Source organism: Felis catus, chromosome B3 (assembly GCF_018350175.1).
Source record: "Felis catus isolate Fca126 chromosome B3, F.catus_Fca126_mat1.0, whole genome shotgun sequence".
Taxonomy (NCBI): Eukaryota; Metazoa; Chordata; class Mammalia; order Carnivora; family Felidae; genus Felis; species Felis catus.
This window is the reverse complement of record NC_058373.1, coordinates 6,247,348-6,260,099: the sequence shown is the minus strand read 5'-3', so window position 1 is coordinate 6,260,099 and position 12,752 is coordinate 6,247,348. Positions and strand designations below refer to the sequence as shown.

The 12,752-nt window shown below is 44.6% G+C and overlaps 1 long non-coding RNA gene across 1 annotated transcript in view; it reads left to right on the top strand.

Moving 5' to 3' along the window:
- The window catches only part of LOC109500494, a 51,648-nt gene extending 44,858 nt beyond the window's left edge, over positions 1-6,790 (top strand). The window contains exons 12-14 of the long non-coding RNA XR_006598836.1: positions 497-648; positions 1,366-1,711; positions 5,330-6,790. This is a non-coding gene — a long non-coding RNA (uncharacterized LOC109500494). The remainder of the gene's footprint in view (positions 1-496; positions 649-1,365; positions 1,712-5,329) is intronic.
- Positions 6,791-12,752: the final 5,962 nt, after the last annotated feature.

Here is a 12,752-nt window from a genome sequence, read left to right as displayed (position 1 = left end):
TACTTTTTAAGTTTGTTTATTTTGAGAGAGACAGAGATGGTGTGAGTGGGGTAGGGGCAGAGAAAGGGAGAGAGAGACAGAAAGAGAGAGAGGGAGAGAGAGAGAATCCCAAGCAGGCTCCACACTGTAAGCACAGAGCCCGACATGGGGCTTGAACTCACAAAACCGTGAGATCATGACCTGAGCTGAAACCAAGAACCAGATGAGCAACTGAATGAGTCATCCAGGTGCCCCAGATCATTGTTTTTGAATAGTGGAAGAATATTTCCCCAGGCTGTGTGTGTGTGTGTGCGCGCGTGTGTGCACTATTCACAGGGAAATGACCACAGGCATAACACACTTATAAGTTTAATCTGAATGCTTAACATTTTCCCAACACTTTGTCTAGACAATCGATAAAACATTAAAGCAAGGTTTGACTTGCGGCTCTTAGAACGGTGTGGGGTGCACAGTAGATATTGTCAAAATGCTGGCTATTATTTATTGTTATTTGCAGTATAAGTCACTCCATGATGTCTCCTGAGTTTCAGTGTGGCTGGCTTCTGGATTGTGGCCACATGTGTCTGGAGAACTATGTTCCTGGTTCAAGTCCCAGAGAAAGGCAGGAAGGTGGGCGGACCCAGGTGGCTAAGGACGAGTTTGGGCTGGGTGAGTGGAAAATCCAGTGGAAGTCTTCCCCTCCCTTCCACCGTGTGCTGAGAGGGACCCTGGGTGGATGGCTGGAGCCCGGGACGTGCATGGGTTTCATCCCCACAATGGCACCAACAGAGCTGAGTCACAGCACAGTGTTTAGACATGGCTGCTATACATCACTGGGCTAATTGATTTGGATGTCTCTTGCTCAATATTCTGAATTTATGGGTGCGGCTTTCTTTCCTTTTACTTCCCCCTTTTCCCCGCTCATATCTGCCGCACTTGGTCTCTAGGAATCTCGGGGATCCCAGGCTCATGGGGTCCTCGGGCCAAGGTGATAACTATCCGTTGAGTTTCGCGAGCACCCGGAAAGAAGTATTCATCACAGGACACTCTTAAGTTTCAAACAGGCCCCAGGGAAACTCGGCTGGGCTGGCTTGGCAGAAGTCCAGCTCTCATTTGTATGATCTGATTAAGGAGACTGACTCCTCTGTGCCAAGAAACAGAAGTAAATTGCCAAGGTAGACAAGACACTGCTCTTTTACAGACTTCGCCAGTGGAACAGTGATTCTCTCCCTCAGCATCTGTCCTGCTGGTGTCACCCCAGCACCCCGGGGCTTCGCGTCTCAGTAGGGGCTGACTCCCCGCACGACCGGGGCTTGGAGAAGTGGAGGACATGGGCGCAAAGGGCTCTGACTGCATCCCAGCAACGTTGTCTCCTTCGCTCTTTAGGCACAGGATGGGGAGATCAGGTGGTAAATTACTCCGAGCTCTTGGCTGCAAACAACAGACCCCGCTGTGGCGAGTGTGAACAGAAAAGGCTTTCGGGAGGCCCTGAGAATCGCGGTGAGGACGCCAGGCCAGGTTGGAGAGCTGGGACAAGGCAGAGCTGCTGTGAGGAGACGTCACTGCCATCCCGATGGAGTGTGGGCCACGTGTGGCTGCTTGCAGGGCTGTTGCTGCCTAGGGCAGTGGGGGCTTCTGACACCCTCCCCCCAAACTGGCCGTCACTTCCCAACTTGTGATCGGTGGACACCAGTCACACGTCTATGCCCCTACTGCAAAGGAAGCCGGGAAGGTACGTTTCTGGTTTCTACTTTAAGGAAACATAAACTCAAAAGGTAGAGGCATCCCCAAATAAGAAAAGTGTGTGTGGGTGGGCAAGTAGAATGATAAATGTTCACACGTAATCAGTGATCTCACATCACATGATTAAGACATCCCGCCCCCCCCACCCCCCCCTCGGGCGCCAACCGCACTGCCTTGAGAAAGTCCCCTGGGCCCTGACCCACTGCTTGGGTCCTCAGATACTCACTCTGCCACTCCTAAAGCTGGTCCTGAGTCCTTACCAGGAGCCTTCATTCTCTGTGTAACTCAGAGGTATGGCTTAATTGTTGCTCGTATGTTTGGTTGGATCTTTGGGTTTTTTTAAGTTTATTTATTTTGAGAGAGAGCGAGAGAGAATGAGAATATATCCCAAACAGGCTCCACACTGTCAGCCAACTCTCAGTGCAGAGACGGATGCGGGGATTGAACTCAGGAACTGGGGTACCGTGAGATCATGGCCTGAGGCGAAGACAAGAGTCTGACGCTTAACGGACTGAGCCACCCAGGTGCCCCATGGTTGGGTCTTTGTAGGCAAACACAAATGCCTTCAAGGGCCAGGCAGGTAAATTAGGGGAGGAAGTGAGCAGAGAGAAGGGTGTGTGGAGGACAGAGGAACTGAAGGAGCAGTCCCTGCCCAGATGTTTCCATTTGGAAATATGGACCCAGTGACCAGATCTCTGTGGATTTCTTTATGTGGAATACCCAGATTTGGTAATAATTGGTCAAATATTCTTGATCTGTTAAAAATTTTCATTATATTAAAAACTCCAAACATAAAGAGAAACAGTGATAGTAAGATGAACACCCACATCCAAATACACTCATCACTCAGATGTAACATTTTTCACACCACATTTTACTTACTTTTCTTCTTCTTCAGTATTTTAAAGTAACAAGATCAGAGAAGCTAATAAAATATTTTATCCTTAAACATTTCAATAGGCATCTCTTCAAAACATAGATATTTTCCAAAGTAGCTACTTAACAATACCTAAGAAAATTAACAAACACCAGGGCAACTGGGTGGCTCAGTTAGTGTCCTACTCTTGATTTTAACTCAGGTTTTGATCTTGGGGTCGTGGGTTCAAGCCCCACATTGGGCCCCACACTGCACACTGGGTGTGGAGCCTACTTAGAAAAGACAAGAAAATTAACAAATACCTGTCTTCATTCGTATTTCTTTCACTACCCCAAAGACGATGCTTTAGATGGATTGTTCAAACCAGAATCCAATAGAGGACCAAAAATTGGATTTGGTGGTTATGTGTCTTAAGTATCTTTAATCTGGAAGAGATCCCCACTGGTCTGTTCGTTTTGTTGCTTTTTTAATGTTTATTTATTTTTGAGAGAGAGAGAGAGAGGGAGAGGGAGAGTGTGGGCGGGGAGGGGCACAGAGAAGGAGACAGAAGATCCAAAGTGGGCTCTGAGCTGACAGCAGAGAGCCCAACGTGGGGCTTGAACTCACAAACCATGAGATCATAACCTGAGCCAAAGTTGGACGCTTAACCGACTGAGCCACCCAGGCGCCCCTGTTTTGTTATTTTTTGTGTGTGTTTCAACTGACACTGATTTGAAGAACTCAGACCAGTGTCTTGTTGACTGTCCTACTTATCTAGATAGGTCTGGTTGTTTCCTTGTGATGTCACTTAACTTGTTCCCTTATCCTCTGTATTCCCTGCAAACTGGAAGTTAGAGCTAAAGGCTTGATTACATCGATGTTAACGTTTTGTCAAGAATGTATCCCGGGTGATGCTGACTGCCTGATCCAGGACCTCAGAAGGCACAGGACGCTGTCCTATTAGTACAGACGTTGGATGAGAGACTGGGTTGAGATCATTCCCTGTCTTGTAACTTTGCGTTTTCTTCCATAGATCATCATTGCCCCCCAGGAGCATTTTACCTAATGGTTTTAGCATCCATTGATACCCCCTGCCCGAATCAATTACTTCATTAGGGATTGCAAGAGGGTGTTTTTCTAATGCTCTTTCTTTGACATTTATTAGCTTGCATTGTTCTATAACGAAGAGCTTTCTTGTGTCATCAACTGGGGCTGCCTGAAACTGAATCTACTTGTTCTTACTGGATGGCAGAAAAAAAAAAATAATAATGTTTTGGCTTTAATTACCAACTCTCGGAGTAAAGAGTTGGTGCAACAGCTTTGGCCAATACAGTAGTCCCCCCCTTATCCATGGGGAGCATGTTCCAAGACCCCCAGTGGATGCCTGAAACCACATATAGCACGGAAACCCATAGATACTATGTTTTTTTCCTATACATACATACCTATGATACAGTTTAATTTATAACCTAGGCACAGTAAGAGGTTAATGACAATAATGAGATAGAACAGCTGTAACATTATGCTATCTTAAGACTCATGTGGATGTGGTCTCTCTCGCAAAACATCTTATTGTTCTGGACTCACTCTTCTCGTGAGGCTGTGAGGTGATCAAATGCCTACGTGAGGAGATGAAGGGAGGTGAATGACGTAAGCACTGTGACAAGCGTCAGGCTAATACTGACCTTCTGACGATATGCCAGAAAAAGGACCCTCTGCTTCCAGGCCGCACCTGACTGTGGGTAATTGAAACTGCAGATCAGAAGGGACCACTGTAGGGGCGCCTGGGTGGCGCAGTTGGTTAAGCATCCGACTTCAGCCAGGTCACGATCTCACGGTCTGTGAGTTCGAGCCCCGCGTCGGGCTCTGGGCTGATGGCTCAGAGCCTGGAGCCTGTTTCCGATTCTGTGTCTCCCTCTCTCTCTGCCCCTCCCCCGTTCATGCTCTGTCTCTCTCTGTCCCAAAAATAAATAAACGTTGAAAAAAAAAATTTAAAAAAAAAAAAAAAAAAAAAAAGAAGGGACCACTGTAACGACAAAGAGTTCTTTTCCTTTTTGAAGTATTCACTATTCTGGCTGCTGGATTTTTACGTACTCAATATTGTATCATCAGTTACAGCCTTTATTCTCTTTTTTTCTTTTTAATTTTTTTTAATGTTTATTTATTTTTGAGAGAAAGAGAGAGAGAGAGAGAGAGAGAGAGAGAGAGACAGAGTGTGAGCTGGTGAAGGGGCAGAGAGAGGGAGACACAGAATCCAAAGCAGGCTCCAGGCTCCGAGCTGTCAGCACAGAGCCTGACGCGGGGCTCAAACCCATAACCGTGAGATCATGACCTGAGCCGAAGTCGGACGCTCAACCGACTGAGCCTCCCAGTCGCCGCTGCTTTATTCTTTAAAAAATTTCTTTATAAAACATTTTTAAATGTTTTTATTTATTTTTGAGAGAGAGAGAGAGAGCAAGAGAGCACAAGCAGGGGAGGGGCAGAGAGACAGGGAGACAGAGGAAGCCTCTGAAGCAGGCTCTGCACTGACAGCAGAGAGCCCGATGCGGGGCTTGAACTCATGAACCGTGAGATCGTGACCTGAGCTGAAGTCAGATGCTTCACCGACTGAGCCACCCAGGCTCCTCTCACAGACTTTATTCTTTTTTGATGCTCAAATTGTTCCATTTTTGGCCAGTGGGAGCCCTTGAAGATGGTTTCTGCGTGGTTTTTGATGTATCTCTGCTGCCTTTGGTCACTCTTCCCCTCCAGGTACACCTTGATGTCCCATGTTCCCCAAGGGAACTTTTCCTGCTCCAGCCCTGAGATGAACCATTTCTGCAAGAGCTTGGGTTCCTTTTTTCAAGTACTTTAAAGGCATTCTGCAAGTTATACAAACCACGTAGCTCAGCTGGATACAGCCCATGGCATGCTAGTTTGCCACCTTAGCTCTTAAGTTTCTGCAGTTTAATGCTGTAAGACGCAAGCAATCAAACGTCCGTGCATGTGGTTGTTGCCCTTATTGGTGGGCCATTTGTTCTTAAACCTAACACATGTCTGTGCAGGACCCACCTGTCCATTGACTACTATGCTCACTGGAGCCTGTGCGTTTCCTCGTTTCATGCAGAATTCTGGGGAATGATTTTCTCATAATCTAGGTTTGCCTTGTCAGCTCCCACGTTTGGTCCCGCTACTTTAGGATTATACTGTGTCCCTCTCGCACCTTCACGACCCAGAGCATTTCAGAATAGCTGACTGCTTCAAGCCCCTAATCGTGACACGGCAAGACCTCCATGATATACTGTTAACTGGGTGGCAAGGAGGAGGGCCTTGGAAATTGGCATTTTCATCTCATGCTATTGAGAATATAAATTTGTATCACTTTCCAGTATTATTCGGGACTCCCTCACTTATAAGTGACAGCAACCCATACAAAACTAGCTTAAACAAACACACAAAGGATGTTCAGTGACTCAATTAACTGGGAAGACCGAGGGAGGGAAGGCTTCAGGCATAGCTGGATTCAGGGGCTCTATCTTTGTGACTTCTGATCCAAAAGGGGGAGAAAGAGCCCCCTGTGACAGTAGTTTATATAGAGTCTCAGGGAATACTTTGATTAATTCTCTCTGGATCTTATGCCCATCTCTGAACTGAACACTGCAGCCAGGGTTAAGAGAGGACTCTGGCCACTTCAAGTAGAGGAGTGGGGGAAGCCTGGCTCCCTACAGGAAAAACAGAAGGCTATTATTAGAAGACGGGGGGAAAGAATTCTGAACAGGGGAGCACATCGGATGTCCATTTCATTTAGCAAAAAAAGCCAACAAAGATTTTGAAACTTTAAAACGAAGATTTTACCTTCCATCTAAGAGAATAATTTCACATCAAAGAATTCACGAACAAAAAGATCACGGACAAGGGCAGACTTGTGTCCAAGGATGTTTGTAATCACAGTACTGTGTATAATAGCAAAATATTTTAAGAATCTAAATGTCCATCTAGAGGAGATCAAACAACTTAGCGCCCATCCATGTTACCGGGATGCTAGGCAGCTCTTGAAAATGATCATCATTTCCTTGTATTTCATGACCAGGAAAGACCCCCATGATCTACTGCTAAGTGGAAAAGACAGTCTACAAAATAGCACACATGTTATAATCTAATTTTTTTTTAAATTGGCTCTATACCTGGGGCGCCTAGGTGGCGCAGTCGGTTAAGCGTCCGACTTCAGCCAGGTCACAATCTCGCGGTCCGTGAGTTCGAGCCCCGCGTCAGGCTTTGGGCTGATGGCTCAGAGCCTGGAGCCTGTTTCTGATTCTGTGTCTCCCTCTCTCTCTGCCCCTCCCCCGTTCACGCTCTGTCTCTCTCTGTCCCAAAAATAAATAAACGTTGAAAAAAAAAAATTGGCTCTATACCCATTGGGAAATAAACATGGTTAGGAACCACATCACAGGCTTAATAGAGGTTATCTCTGGGTGATTATTTCAATTTATTTAATTTGTCTACATTTTCTATGATAAGCATGTATTACTTTTTAATAACAGATTTTTTTTTTTAAGAAAAGAAATCAGGATAAACACACAAAGATACTCAAAGAATAGACTAACAAGTAAGGGGGGGGGGTGGCCCAGGACCATGCCCACAAGGTCAGAGATGTTCAGAGGCAAGGACACCAGGCCTGTAGGTACCTGTGGGGGCTTTGCACACCTATTCATCAGTGCTGATTCCCTGTCATCTTGACGACTCACAGTTGCCACATTAATCGCAGGGTGGGGTGGGCAGGATGGGCTGACCAGGGCAGGCCACCACTGGCCCTCAGCTGAAAGAAGTCAAGTCCTCTTTGTCTTTTCCTCATCTGGTCCTGCCCGTGAAGACCTCCTTTTCCCAGCCAGCCCTATCCCCATCCCAAGCCCTGCCAGTTCTGGTCTCTGCACTCTCAGGTTAACTGAGAGTTAACCCATCACCCAACTTGGCAGTAAAAGCCAGCGGGCCAGAAGGCAGGGAGGTGCCATAGTGACCTGGGAGGATCCCCTTGGCCTGATGCCCTGATGCTCAGCTCCCCAGCACTGGCTCAGCAGACCCCAACCCACCTCTTCCCTTTACTCCCCCTAGGGGCTGGGATAAAAGGCTTTGGCCAGGCAAGGACCTCCAGGTCCAAACAAAAGTCAGCCTCTGCACTGTGCCTGTTGGGGGATGCTGGGGCTCCAGGCCTTGGGTCACCTCTGTGTCTCCACTTGGGGAATGCTGAGGGATCTGTCCTCCAGAGGCCTTGACATCATCCAAATAGTCACCTATAACTTGATTACCTCTTTAGGCAGCCCTCTTGAGTCTCTAGCAGCAAATAAAACTGCCAAGAAGCAGAATCTCTGGTCACAGAGAGAACAAGGGCCCTCAGGCACAATTTGCTAGGTTTTTGTTTGTTTCCCAAGAGAAAGTAAGGGGGGAAAGAATCACTAAGGTATAATGCTGGGCGGAAGGGGTACTTTGGGCCAGTAAAGGGAATATACTCAAGATTTGTTTGGAACACTCCTATCATATCATAAAAATTCACAGAAATTTTATATGCTACTTCGTGATATAGCTATATGTCTTTTTTCAACATTAAACATTTTTAAGTGTTTGTTTTTCAGAGAAAGACAGTGGGAGCAGGAGAGGGGCAGGGGGGGGGGGGACAGAGGATCCGAAGCGGGTTCTGCATTCACAGCGGAAGTCCCGATGTGGAGCTTGAACTCATGAACGATAAGGTCATGACTTGAGCTGAAGGCAGATACTCAATCGACTAAGCCACCCAGGCGCCCCTGTTTTCCACATTTTAAATGAAACATTTCAAACATAATTATTTTCACAGTGAAAATATCCCTATACCCACCGCCCAATTTCTACTGTTAGTAGTTTACTATATTTGCTTTGTCATATGTCTCTCTGTCTATCCATCCATCAATACATTTTATTTTTTGTGCATCTCAAAGTAAATTGCAGACGCCGGTAACTTCCCCCTAGTTACTTCAGTATGTTTATCGTTAACTAGAGCTCAGTATTTGTTTATAGTTTTTTGAAGTGAAATCTATAAGCAATGAGATACAGACTCTTAAGTATACAGCTGCCAAATTCTGACAAATACATAAACCTGTGCACCCCAACCTCTATCAAGATGTAGAACCCTACCATCACCCCAGAAAGTTTCCTCATGTCCCTTCCCTATTGATACCTGCCCCCAACCTCTCAGAGAACAACACTGTTCTGATTGGTTCTACCCTAGGTTAGTTTTACCTGTTCTGGAACTTTATATAAATTGAATCATACAGAATATACTCTTTTGTTTAAAGTTTATGTCACTAAACATAATGATTTTGAGTCACGTATGTTATTGCATGTACCAATAGTTTGTTCTTTTTTTTTTTTTTTAAGTTTTAAAATTTATTTTTGTGAGAGAGAGAGTGCAAGCCGGAGGGGCAGAGAGAGAAGGGAACAGAAGATCCAAAGCAGGCTCTGTGCTGACAGCAGCGAGCCTGATGTCCCATGAACTGTGAGATCACAACCTGAGCCAAAGTCAGATGCTCAACCGACTAAGCCACCCAGGCTCCCTGTTCTTTTTTTTATTAGGAATAATATTCCATCGTATGAATCTAGCCCTGTTACCCATTTTCCTTTTGATGGATGTCTGGGCTGTTTCCAGTTTTTTGGCTCTTAGGGAAAAGCTGCTATGAACATTCTTATACATATTTTTTTTTTAATTTTTTTCAACGTTTTTATTTATTTTTGGGACAGAGAGAGACAGAGCATGAACGGGGGAGGGGCAGAGAGAGAGGGAGACACAGAATCGGCAACAGGCTCCAGGCTCCGAGCCATCAGCCCAGAGCCTGACGCGGGGCTCGAACTCACGGACCGCGAGATCGTGACCTGGCTGAAGTCAGAAGCTTAACCGACTGCGCCACCCAGGCGCGCCTTATACATATTTTTTGGTAGAAATATACATCCTATCAGGTCAATACCTAGAAGTGGAATTGTTGGGTCATAGGGTTGGCGTACAATTAGTTTTTTAAAAAATATTTATTTATTTTGAGAGAGCAAGAGTATGTGCATGCATGAGTAGGGGAGGAGCAGAGAGAGAGGGGGAGCAAGAAAATCCCAAGCAGGCTCCACGTTGTCAGCACAGTGCTTCACATGGGGCTTGATTCCACAAACTGCAAGATTATGACCTGATCTGAAATCAAGTCAGAGCTTGAGGGCGCCTGGGTGGCTCAGTGGGTTAAGCATCCAACTCTTGATTTCAGCGCAGGTCATGATCTCACGGCTCCGTGGGTTTGAGCCCCACACTGGGCTCTGTGCTGGCCACATGGAGCTTGCTTGGGATTCTCTCTCTCTCTCTCTCTCTCTCTGCACCTCCCCAACTCGCTCTTTGTCTCTCTCAAAATAAAGAACTAAAAAAAAAAAAAAAAAAAAAGAGAGATGCTTAACCAACTGAGTAACCCAGGCACCCCGGTGTATAATTAATTTTAAAAGAATTGGCCTTTTCATCATTTCTTGATGTGTCAGGTGCTTTATGTGCTTTATTTATTTATTACTTTATTTATTTATTTACTTACTACTTACTATGTGTCAGGTGCTTTACTTGTTTTATTTAATTTTGGAAATAGCTCAATGTGGAAGGTGAGGAAGGTGATATCATCTCATTAAAAGATAAAGAAAGAAAAGAACTGGCCTTTTCCAAAGTGGTTGTATTATTTTACATTCCCACTAACAATATAGGCAAGTTCTGGTCGCTCTCGATCCCCGTTAGCCTTTGGTGGGGGTCAGCTGTTTAAATTCTGTTGCGTAGGTTGTAATATCTTATTTTAATTTGCACTGCCCTGATTATGAATGATATTGTCTTTTTATATCATCTTTTGTGAGCCATCTGTTCAAATCTCTTGCCAGTTTTTCACTGGGGTGGTTTGCCTTTTTATTTATTGAGTTGTAGAAATTCTCTACTCATCCTGGATACCAGTTCTTTTCAGACATGGTTTGCAAATGTTTCCTCCAGTCTAGAGCTTGCCTATTTGGGGTTTTAAAAAGTTTGTTTATTTATTTTGGGAGAGAGGAACAGAACGCATGAGCAGGGGAGGGGCAGAGAGAGAGGGAGAGAGAGAGAATCCCAAGCAGGCTCCATGCTGTCCACGCAGACTCTGATGTGGGGCTCGAACTCATGAACTGTGAGATCATGACCTGAGCTGAAGAGCCAGATGCTTACTAACTGAGCCACCCAGGTGCCCCATCATTTTTTTTTTTAATATTTTATTTCATTATTATTATTTTTTAAGTAATCTCTACACCCTGTGTGGGGCTTGAACTAACAACCCCAAGGTCAAAAGTCACATGCTTCACTGACTGAACCAGCCAGACACCCCTTGCCCATTCATTTTTAAACGAGGTCTTTGAGAGCTTAAACTATTGATAAAGTCTTATTTATCATTTTTTTAACTTATGGTTCTTGCTTTCTGTGTCCTAAGAAACATTTGCTACTCTTAGCCACAAAGATATTCTCCTCTGTTTTCTTCTTCTTTTTTTTTTTTTTAATATATTTTTTTCAACGTTTATTTATTTTTGGGACAGAGAGAGACAGAGCATGAACAGGGGAGGGGCAGAGAGAGGGAGACACAGAATCGGAAACAGGCTCCAGGCTCTGAGCCATCAGCCCAGAGCCTGACGCGGGGCTCGAACTCACGGACCGCGAGATCGTGACCTGGCTGAAGTCGGACGCTTAACCGACTGCGCCACCCAGGCGCCCTCTTCTTCTTCTTTTTAAAATGTTTATTTATTTATTTTGAGACAGAGAGTGAAGGAGAGAGAACAAGCAGGGGAGAGGGGCAGAGGGAGACAGAGAATCTCGAGCAGGTTCCACGCTGTCAGCACAGAACCCAACACAGGGCTTGATCCCACAAACCATGAGATCATGACCTGAGCCAAAGAAATCAAGAGTTGGATGCTTAACCTACTGAAGCACCCAGGTGCCCCACCTCTGTTTTCTTCTAAGAGCTTATGGTTTTAGCTTTTATGTTTACATCTATGATCCATCTTTAATTACTTTTTGTGTACGGTGTGAGGTAGGAATTAAGGCTATTTTTTTCTATATAGAGATCCAGTTTTTCAGCCCCATTTATTAAAAATATTTTCCTCTCCCCCTTGGATTGGCTTTGGCACCATTGCCAAAACCAAATGACTAAACAAGTGTGGGTCTATTTTCAGCTCTCTATTCTGTCCTTGATGCATTGCTTGATCCTTATAATGGTACCACACTATGTTGATTCCTGTAATTTTATATTAAGTCTTGAAGTGAGGTAATGTAAGTATTCTAACTTCTTTTTCAAGATTGCTTTGGAGATTCTAGATCCTTTGCATGTCTGCATAAGTTTTATTTTATTTATTCTTAATTTTACTTTTAATTTTTTAAAATTTACATTCAAATTAGTTAGCATATAGTGCAACAATGATTTTAGGAGTAGATTCCTTAGTGCCCCTTTACCCATTTAGCCCATCCCCCCCCCACAACCCCTCCAGTAATGCTCTGTTTATTCTCCGTATTTATGAGTCTCTTCTGTTTTGTCCCCCTCCCTGTTTTTATATTATTTTTGTTTCCCTTCCCTTATGTTCATCTGTTTTGTCTCTTAAAGTCCTCATATGAGTGAAGTCATAGGATTTTTGTCTTTCTCTGACTAATTTCACTTAGCATAATACCCTCCAGGTCCATCCACGTAGTTGCAAATGGCAAGATTTCATTCTTTTTGATTGCTGAGTAATACTCCATTGTATATATATATACCACATCTTCTTTATCCATTCATCCCTCAATGGACATTTGGGCTCTTTCCATACTTTGGCTATTGTTGATAATGCTCCTATAAACAAGGGGGTGCATGTGTCCCTTCGAAACAGCACGTCTGTATCCCTTGGATAAATGCCTAGTAGTGCAATTGCTGGGTCGTAGGGTAGTTCTATTTTCAGTTTTTTGAGGAATCTCCATCCTGTTTTCCAGAGTGGCTGCACCAGTTTGCATTGCCACCAGCAGTGCAAAAGAGATCCTCTTTCTCTGCATCCTCGCCAACATCTGTTGTTTCCTGAGTTGTTAATGTTAGCCATTCTGACAGGTGTAAGGTGGTATCTCATTGTGGTTTTGATTTGTATTTCCCTGATGATGAGTGATGTTGAGCATTTTTTCATG